This window comes from Orycteropus afer, unplaced genomic scaffold (genome assembly GCF_000298275.1).
Source record: "Orycteropus afer afer isolate SDZICR_OR568_19922 unplaced genomic scaffold, OryAfe1.0 scaffold00027, whole genome shotgun sequence".
NCBI lineage: Eukaryota > Metazoa > Chordata > Mammalia > Tubulidentata > Orycteropodidae > Orycteropus > Orycteropus afer.
In genome coordinates, this window is record NW_006921614.1 from 12,667,950 (window position 1) to 12,677,542 (window position 9,593).

Sequence of the window (9,593 nt, forward strand, 5' to 3'; positions counted from 1 at the left end):
TCAGTGGTCCAAGATTATCTTCTGTATCTGTGTTAATTGGTTTCCCTTTTCTTTGTTGAAGAGGGTCTGTGCAATCCTTCTGCCTAGTCCACCATCTTGCCCCGCCTCTCTCTGAGTCTTTCTTAAAGCACAAATGTAAATATTTCACTTCTCTTCCATTTATTTATTCCTTTACTTTCAGTTACTATGCCTTCTTTTCTCCATTTATCATTTATTTTTCAACTAAACCTTCCTATCTTTGGAAAGTTGGGAGCAAGTACCTCCACCTCAGTCCACCCCAACTCACACAGGTTAAGGTTATATAGCTATAGAACTACTGGGTTGTCTGGGTAACACAGCAAGATTCACTTTCAGCCCCAGTTTTGCCAGATGAAGTGAAAGTACAACCCACCTTGATTCAGGCACTTAGGAATTCTGATATAAAGGTTCAAAAGTATAGTTACAATTTCTTGCTTAGAGATCATCCTTGATTTTTGCACCTGAGATTGCTCACCTTGTTTAGGGCCACTGCATCAATCAGGAAAAAGAAAGTGTAGGTATGTGGGGGAAAAGAAAAAGAAAGTACTATTAATTGAGTAGTATACCAGCATCCTCCATCACTGTCTCTTCCTCAGGTCCCTCAGAAAAATGGAGTAATTTCTATAGTGAGGATCCTCCCTTAGCTCCTCTCCTGTTGAGTGTGAGCAGTTACTCATAAAGATGCATAAGCTAGCCCTTCATGCCTTTATATGCTCCCTGTTCCAGATGAAAATGTTTCAACTGCCCTTTACAATTCTGCATCAAACCATTACTCTGAGAATGAAAGAGTGTTCCTTGATCTGAAGAAATGGCACGCAGAAATCCATACTGGTGTAGTGTCTTCTGTTCCACTCTTTTTATACTACTTTGAATGTTTATGTCTACCACTGGGTAAGCAAAACCCAGTCCAAAGTTAAGTGTATGTTCCTTTCTGGGCCCAGTGTAGCTTCCTGGGGTTACTGGCATCAGTCTGACATGCCAGCTATATGTTGTATCTTCGCCCTGGGGAATCTACCTCACAAAATTATCAAAGTGAGGTGTGTGTGGAAGAGTTGTCTTCCTCACCTGGACAGTTTTTTGAACCAGGGGGACTGCTCATTTGTTGTATGCTGTCTAATTTGTGTTGTGAGTGATACGAACTACTGTCCATGTGCTAACATGTTTTCAGGCTTTGATTGGAAAGACAGGATAGAATGGAGCAATTCGTAATAGTGATTGGTGCTCTTTTTCTAATGGCATCCTAGCTACCTAGAAATCTGGGACCCCTTGTGAGTACATTTCAGTTTTACAATGCTGCATCTCAGAATTGGTGCAGAGAGGTAGGGTCTGACAGTGTATTGGAACCAAGCAGGACCATTGCCTCCAGTGATTACAAGTCAGGTTTCTCATTGTCATCTTTGCCTCCTGCTACTTAAATTCCTTCAAACTAGAGTGAATAAATCAGATTTGTTTAGGGTCCTTCAATGTTGAGAGACCAGCAGGAGCTCTCATTGGTCCACCTAACTTCCTAGAGCACTGCATCAAGATTTTGTTTGGACTCCATGAATATCCACTATATTTGTCTCATTTTTAAATAACTATTTAAAGATTTTCACTCTCATAGGAAATCTAGGTGGGATCCAGGTGAGGAGAGGGAACCCAGGCATGCCCAAAGCAGCGCAGGATGGGAGAGCAGGAGAAAGAGGATTAAAAGCCATGAACCAGGACAGAGGAGCAGTCATCTGCAGGAGTCCAGGTGAGGAGAGAGAACCCAGGCATGCCCAAAGCAGCAGGACAGGAGAGCAGGAGAAAGGGGATTAAAAGCCAGGAACCCAGACAGAGGAGCAGTCAGACACAGGGATCCAGGTGAGGAGAGGGAACCCAGGCATGCCCAAAGCAGCAGGGTGGGAGAGCGGGAGAAAGGGGATTAAAAGGCCCAGGAGCCTGGACAGAGGAGCAGTCAGCTGCGGGGACCCAGGTAAGGGTGGTACGAGAGGTTTCCAACAGGGAGACAGACTTGACTGTCGGTTTGTCCTACCATGGTGACTTGTTGATGTGAGTATTGAGGCTGAGCCACTGGTGTTTCAAACCCAGCAGGATGCACATGGTGCACAGGTATCAGCTCAGCTTACAGACTGAGACAGACTAGGAAGAAGGAAGAGGCCATCCATTTCTCAAAGAATTGGCCAGGGGAAACCTTATGAATAGCAAAGAAACACTGTTTGGTACATTACTGCGCAACATTATGAATAGTCCGGTTAGGTCAGAAGGCTCTCAAAATAGGACTGGGAAAGAGCTGCATCATCTAAGTAAATCCAGCCTTAGTCCTATGGATAAGATAAAGCTTTCTAGACCTCCATTTGCTGATGTGGTTCCACTCAAATTGAAGAGAAACAGCTGCAGACATCCATTAATCATCGGAACATGGAATGGATGAAGTATGAATCTAGGAAAAATGGAAGTTGTCAACAATGAAATGGAATGCATAAAGATTGATATCCTTGGCAGTAGTGAGCTGAAATGGACTGGTTTTGGCCATTTTGAATCAGATAACCATGTGATCTACTATGCCGGGAATGACAGTTTGAAGAGGAATGGTGTGGCATGCATCATCACAAAGGATGTTTCAATATCTGTCCTGAAGTACAGTGCTGTCAGTGATAGGATAATATGCATATGCCTACAAGGAAGACTTGTTAATATGACTATTATATAAATTTATGCACCAACCAACCACCAAAGCCAAAGATGAGGAAATTGAAGAATTTTATCAACTTCTGCAGTCTGAAATTGACCGAACACACAATCAGGATGTGTTAATTATCACTAGTGACTGGAATGCAAAAGTTGGAAACAAAGAAGAATCATTGGTAGTTGGAAAATTTGACCTTGGTGACAGAAATAATGCTGGAACTCACATGAAAGAATTTTGCAAGACCAACGACTTGTTCATTGCAAACACCTTTTTTCAACAACACAAATGGCAGCTCTACATGTGGACTTCACCAGATGGAACACACAGGAATCAGATTGACTACATCTGTGGCAAGAGGCAGTGGAAAAGTTCAATATCTTCAGCCAAAACCCTGTGATATGCAGATGACTCATTCTTGCTTGCTGAAAGTGAAGATGTCTTGAAGCACTTATTGATGAAGATCAAAGATGACAGTCTTCAGTATGGATTACACCTCAGCATAAAGAAAACGAAAGCAATAAGGAAACTCACAATAAATGGAGAAAAGATTGAAGGTGTCAGGGATTTCATTTTACTTGAATCCACAATCAACACCCACAGAAGCAGCAGTCAGGAAACCAGATGTCATATTTCACTGGTCAAATATGCTGCAAAAGACCTCTTTAAAATGTTAAAGAGCAAAGATGTCACTTTGAAGACCAAAGTGCACCTAACTCAAGCTATGATATGGCATTTTCAATCACCTCATATGCATGTGAAAGCTGGACAATGAATAAGGAAGACCAAAGAAGTATTGATGTCTTTGAATTGGCATGTTGGTGATACTGAAAATATTATGGACTGCCAGAGAATGAACAAATTTGTCCTGAGAGAAGTGCAACCAAAATGCTCCTTAGAAGTGAGAATGGCCAGGTTTCATTTCATCCTCTTTGGTCACCTTGTCAGAAGGGACCAGTCACTGGAGAAGGATATCATGCATTGTAAAGTAAAGGGTCAGCAAAAAAAGAGGAAAACCCTCAATGAGATGGATTGACACAATTAGTGTGACAATGGGCTCAAGCATAACAATGATTGTTAAGATGGCATAGGACCAGGCAGTGTTCCACTCTGATGTACATAGGGTCATATGAGTCAGAACTGACTCCCTGGCACCTAACAACAACAACAACAAAGTTTAAAACAGTCTGTTTTATCTTGTCTATCTGTAACTTTATCCTTCAGTAATCAATAACAACACAGCTGCTGTCCCATTCCACCCCATGGCCATCCAAGAATCAAATGTTCATCATACCCTGCCTGCTCATTCTTCCTCTTTCTAAACTACATGCTTCAGTGAATCAGGAACATGCTCAAAAATCCCACTTCTGACACCAATTATGAAGATTTCAGGTCAATTGCAAAATTAGAAGGAATAGTCCCCAAAACTACTTTCATTTATGACAGTAATAGGAAATTTTGGGCTCCCGAAGACCATTTTTCAGGTTTGATAATTAACTAGAAGTATTCACAGAATTTACTGTAAGTTGTTATATGCACTTAAATGATTTGTTATAGGAAAAGAATACAGATTAAGATCAGTCAAAGGAAAAGGCATAGAGTCCAAACACTGAATACAAACACAGAGCCCTCTCCCCATTGATTCAGGATGTGTCACCCTCTAGGTATCAATGTATGACAATTTGCAAAGATTTTTTGCCAACCAGGGGAGCTCACCTGAGCCTCAGTGTTCAGAGGTTTAATTGGGTCTCCATCACATTAGCATGATTGATTTTCCACATGACATTTCAGTTTGCAGCCCCTCCAATTGTAACAAAAATTCCCCACCCTACACCACATGTGTGGCCTCTCTGAGACTATCCTGTATGTCCAAACCTCCATCCTAATCACATTGTTAGACCATCCAGTGTGAACCAAAATCCCAAGGCAAAGACATGCCTATCTGGCAGGATATTCCAAGGGCTTAGTGATTATTTCCCAGAAGATGAAGGCAAAAAGTTAGACTTCTTTCTGGACAAATTTACATTTTTTACTACACATGAATACTTTTGTGTTTTTCAGAACCATCTCAGTGCTTTGCCGAATAGCCATCCTTGCTGATATGATTCACTAATATTAATTATTTTCATTTTCATTTACTTTTTTTTCCCTGAGTAAAGTTATAGATTCTTCATATAACTTTTCTTCTTTAATTCTCTCTGCCAACACAGGATGAGCAGTTGTCTTCTCCTGCTAATTACCTCACATACCTCACATCTTCTCAATGAATAGAATTTTGGCCTCAAGTAGCCACTGCTGCTGTCCTATCTAACCTCTTTTAGTTACTGGTATTTCTCCATGAGTAGTGGCAGCTGCTGTGTCATGTGGAGAGGAAGTTGACTGTGATGGATGAGGTTACTCTTGGCCAGGCCTACTCCTGACATTTGTGAGGCCTACAACTCATTCCCCTTCTCTTCCTACAGCTGACCCTGTGCACCATGTGGAATCTTGGGTACCTATTTGATATCCAGCTCACACATCCAAGCTCTATCACCCCTCTTCACATATAGCTGACACTTGGACACCACTTAGCCCTAGGGATGCAGATTGAAGGCATAGCCTGCTCTCAGGAAAAATCCAGGGGAAGAGGACCATATAGTCTTTGGATGTGGGATCACAGCAGTTTGAGAAGAAAATGTAGGCATTCTAGGTTTGGGGGCATGATCTAGAAGAGGAGTGCAAGTTGAGTGGATATGACCTCTTGGTCCTACAAATGATCTTCCACAAGGAAGGACATGACCGGAAAAGGGGAAGCATCAGAGTGGAAAGAGACAATGAGGAGAACTTCTACTCTGGCCAGAATTTTAAGCCCTAAAGTGGTATGTGTTGCTGTGGAAATACTGGGGACTTTGGAGTAGAGAAGTATTTTGAAGTTTATGATGGTCAGTCAATTATGTTCAGAGTAAAAAAGAAAAAGATAAATTGATATACGATGTGAAGAAACCTGAGAACCATGGTTAAAAATATGAAGCAGATAGTTTGAATCCTGCCTCTGAAATGTGCTAGGCAGTCTTGGGCTACTTACTTAACTACTCTGTATATCTGTTACTTCATCTGTAAATCGGGACAATATTAGTACTTACTTCAGAAGATGAACTAGATTGTATTTTCCAAAGGTGGCTACAATAATATATCTCTCATGCTCTTCTTAGAATATGATGCTGACATTCCTCCATCTAGAGGCAATTCTGTGCTCACTTCCCTTTTTCACATGGATGGACTTTTTGTAACTGCCTCAACTAGGAGAATGTGGTTTAGATGCCACTGCATGACTGAGGTCTTACAAGGCAACACATCTTCCACTGACTGTCTTGCCCTTAGAACTCAGCCAATAATATTGTGAGAAAGCCAAGACTACATGAAGAGGACAAGTGTACCTGCTGTGGCCCACAGTCCCAACTATGTTCACATTCAATCAGCAGCATCAGAAAATGCTATGCAAATAAGTGAATGAAATTTTAAATTATTCAAGCTCTCAGTCCTCAAATCTTCTAACTGAGGCCCTGGTCACTGAGGAACAGAGACAAGCCCTTTCCACTGTGTCCTGTCTAAATTCCTGGTCCACAGAAACCATGAGAGATGGTACATAGTTATCATTTTAAACCACTATGTTTGGGGTGGTTTGTTGTGCAGCAACAGATAACTGAAACAGAGAAGATGTAAGGGTTAAGTGATCAATACATATGACATAATTAAGATAATGCCTGGCATCCAGCAAGTAATCAATAAGTGTTGCTATCATTACTTTTTTTCTGGTAGAATAATCTTCCTACTGAAAAATGTAGCTGATAACTTAGAAGAGAAAGATGGACACTTCATATAGGTTCGTAATTGTGAGAGAGCATCTAGTTACTTTAAACAAATCAAAGCCTACTGTGCTGAATTACATCCCAAAGTAAAGTGGCAGGCTGTCTACAAGTCCACTTTGAGGATTTCTGTTTCTGAGATGATGCCAGACCAGGGAAATGTTGTTCATATTTTCCAAAGGGGGAAGGAAATATAAGCTCTCCACCCAGGTGAGATCATAAAATGAGTTACTAAAGAATCTGTCGGGTCTGACTCGACTGCATATGACAACAACAACAACAAAAGAATCTGTAGTGGGACTTGGTGGTTCCCGGGAGTCAGTGTGGAGGGGTGCCTGTGAGCAATGGGCACAACCCTCTCCCATTCAATATGCCTATATTGAAAATATCCAAGGCAAGCTTCACACATAAAAAAAGCCTCACAGCTAACTAGTCATATCTGACTCATAGTGACCCCTCCTTGGGTTTCCAAGGTGGTATTGAAGCCGAGTGGAGTCAAAGTTCAGCCTGCATACCCCCATTGAAGACAGATAAGTAAATATGATAACTCAGTAGGACCTTGGTTGGAGGCAGATAAATAAACATGATAACTCAGTTCCTTAAGAACTGAATGGAATAGAATGTCAATTTACACATTCTCTCCATGTGTCCCCCTAGAAACAGGTGATAAGTATGTTAATGTGTTTCAGGAGACAACTTGAAAATTAACCTTGGCCTGCTGACATGTGCAGTGAGACAAACGGGAACAAAGTTGCTGGGAACTGTTATTCTCCCCTCTGCCCAAGCCTGGACCAGCTGATGACAGTGTGACTCATCCAGTGAGTGCAAGCACACTGCATTAAAAATCGACTGTCCCTTTAAAGTGAGGTGAAGGAAGCTTCAGCCAATCCTCAGTTAATTCATGCCCATATTCCTGAAGTTTTTATGAATATTTGTAACCCCCCTCTCCTGAAGTTTACAAAACTGCATCCCGACCCCCATTCAGGTACTAAATTGGGTACTGGTCCCTGTCTCCTTGCATTGCTGCTTTGCAGTAAATAATTTTCTCACCTCTTAATCACTTGGTGGTAAACTGTTTTGGCCTGATTGCACACAGGCAGGGACCCACGTTTGGTCCAACTTCAGGATCACTATGGAAGTAGATTGCTCAATCTTCCAAGGTGGGTTTGAATTGCCAGCTTTCTGGTTAGCAGCCAAATGCCTTAGGCACTACTCCACCAGAGCTCCCAAACTCACACATATGTAGATGAAAAGTTATAGTGTTTGAGGGAATAGCAAACACACACTACAGGTTCTATAGGGAACAGGCTCTATAGGTTTAGAGTTTGGATTTCAGCTTTGCCACCCATCAACACTATCATTCTGGGCAAATTAAGTGCTTTCTTTATGCCTTGTTTCCTCTTCTATCAAATGTAGCTAATAACAACTACCCTGAAATGTTATTGTGAAATGAGTGAAAAAATGAATATGAAGTTCTTAGGTTGGCACATATTAGGTGTTCACTACATGTAAATTATTATCTCATTATTCGGAGAACAGAATCAGCTTCCAAAAAGATCTTAACTAGGCAGCACAACTAGGTAACTATAGTAAATAAAATGTAATGTCCTTCCTAGAACCCAAATCCTAACAGCAGAGGGATAGGAAGGATGAGATGTTTCTCAGCAGCAACAAAAAGAACAAAGATGTATGGATTTTAAAGGAGAATAGCTCAATGAATCAACAGTATGGTGAGGCTGTCCAAAAGCTGATGCAGCCAAGCTGCATTAATAATAATTTTTAGCCAAGAACAACCAAACTAATGAGAACATATTTTGGCCTTTTTTATTCAGCTGTGGATGTAATTACTCCATAGATTACAAAGTTCCAAGACACAAATCCATGGGACAATTATTTCCATGAACCCTTGACAGCCTCTGAGACAGATTTTGTTTTTGGCAACCATGACTATTGGTAACTGCTTGCTGATTGGACTGGATCCTATTACCTAGTTCTCACCTAATCTTTAGCCAGATTGCCTTATTTTTCCACCTTAACCACTCTATCACCTCTGATTTTGTTTTCCAGACACTAGACAATGCCAAAGGTCTTTAGAAACATGTTACAGTTACAAGCTTAGGTGCAGCATCCCAGCCCCAGAAGGAGGCTGTGACTTTCCATTCTCACCAGGTTGTCAAAAAGCCTTAGTGCAGGAAGCTAAGAGATTGGAAGCAAACCTAAATGATTCAAACCACAGATGACATATGAGTGAACGTTGTGCCTGGAGATACTGCTGTGTGGGCCACTCAGAAAGTTTGCCAAAATTCTCACATCTTCCATGCTTTGCTCCAGGAAATAGCAGTGACTATGAACAATCTTGCTGAAACCATGAGCATCCTTACCAGAGAACTAAAGGAACTCCAGGAAGTGGCACTCTACATTCATCTGGCATTAGATATGACTCTGGCTTCCCAAGGGGGTGCTTGTGCAGTGTTTAGAAGTCACTGCTGAGCATATGTCCCTGAAACCTCATAAATGTCTATGCCATCACCAAAAGTATTCAAACTGAAATGGAAAATTCATCAAATTGCACTACTCTCCTCACTCTATCGTCAAAGGGCACTTTGGGTCCCATGTCTTGAAATCTTGACTGGCTCCCTTCACATCTCAAGTCTAAGTTTTAGTCCTTTATGCAACCTTTAATAATTTTTTAAAAAATTATATTCCTAGGTATAAAAACAAAAACAACCCAAATCCATTGCCCTTGAGTCAGTTCTGACTCATGGTGATCCCATGTGTTACAGAGTAGGACTGCTCCATAGAGTTTTCTAGGCTAGAATCTTTATGGAAACAGTTTGCCAGGACTTTTTTCTGCATAGCTGCTGGGTAGGTTTGAACCACCAACCTCTAAGGTTAGTAGCCAATTACAAATTGCTTTGCTACCAACCAAAAAAACCCAAACTCACTGCCTTCAAGTAGGATCCAACTGATAGTGACCCCTCCTTGGGTTTCCGAGGCAGTATCACTATGGAAGTAGATTGCCCAACCTTCCTTCCAAGGAGTGGCTGGTGGATTTGAAC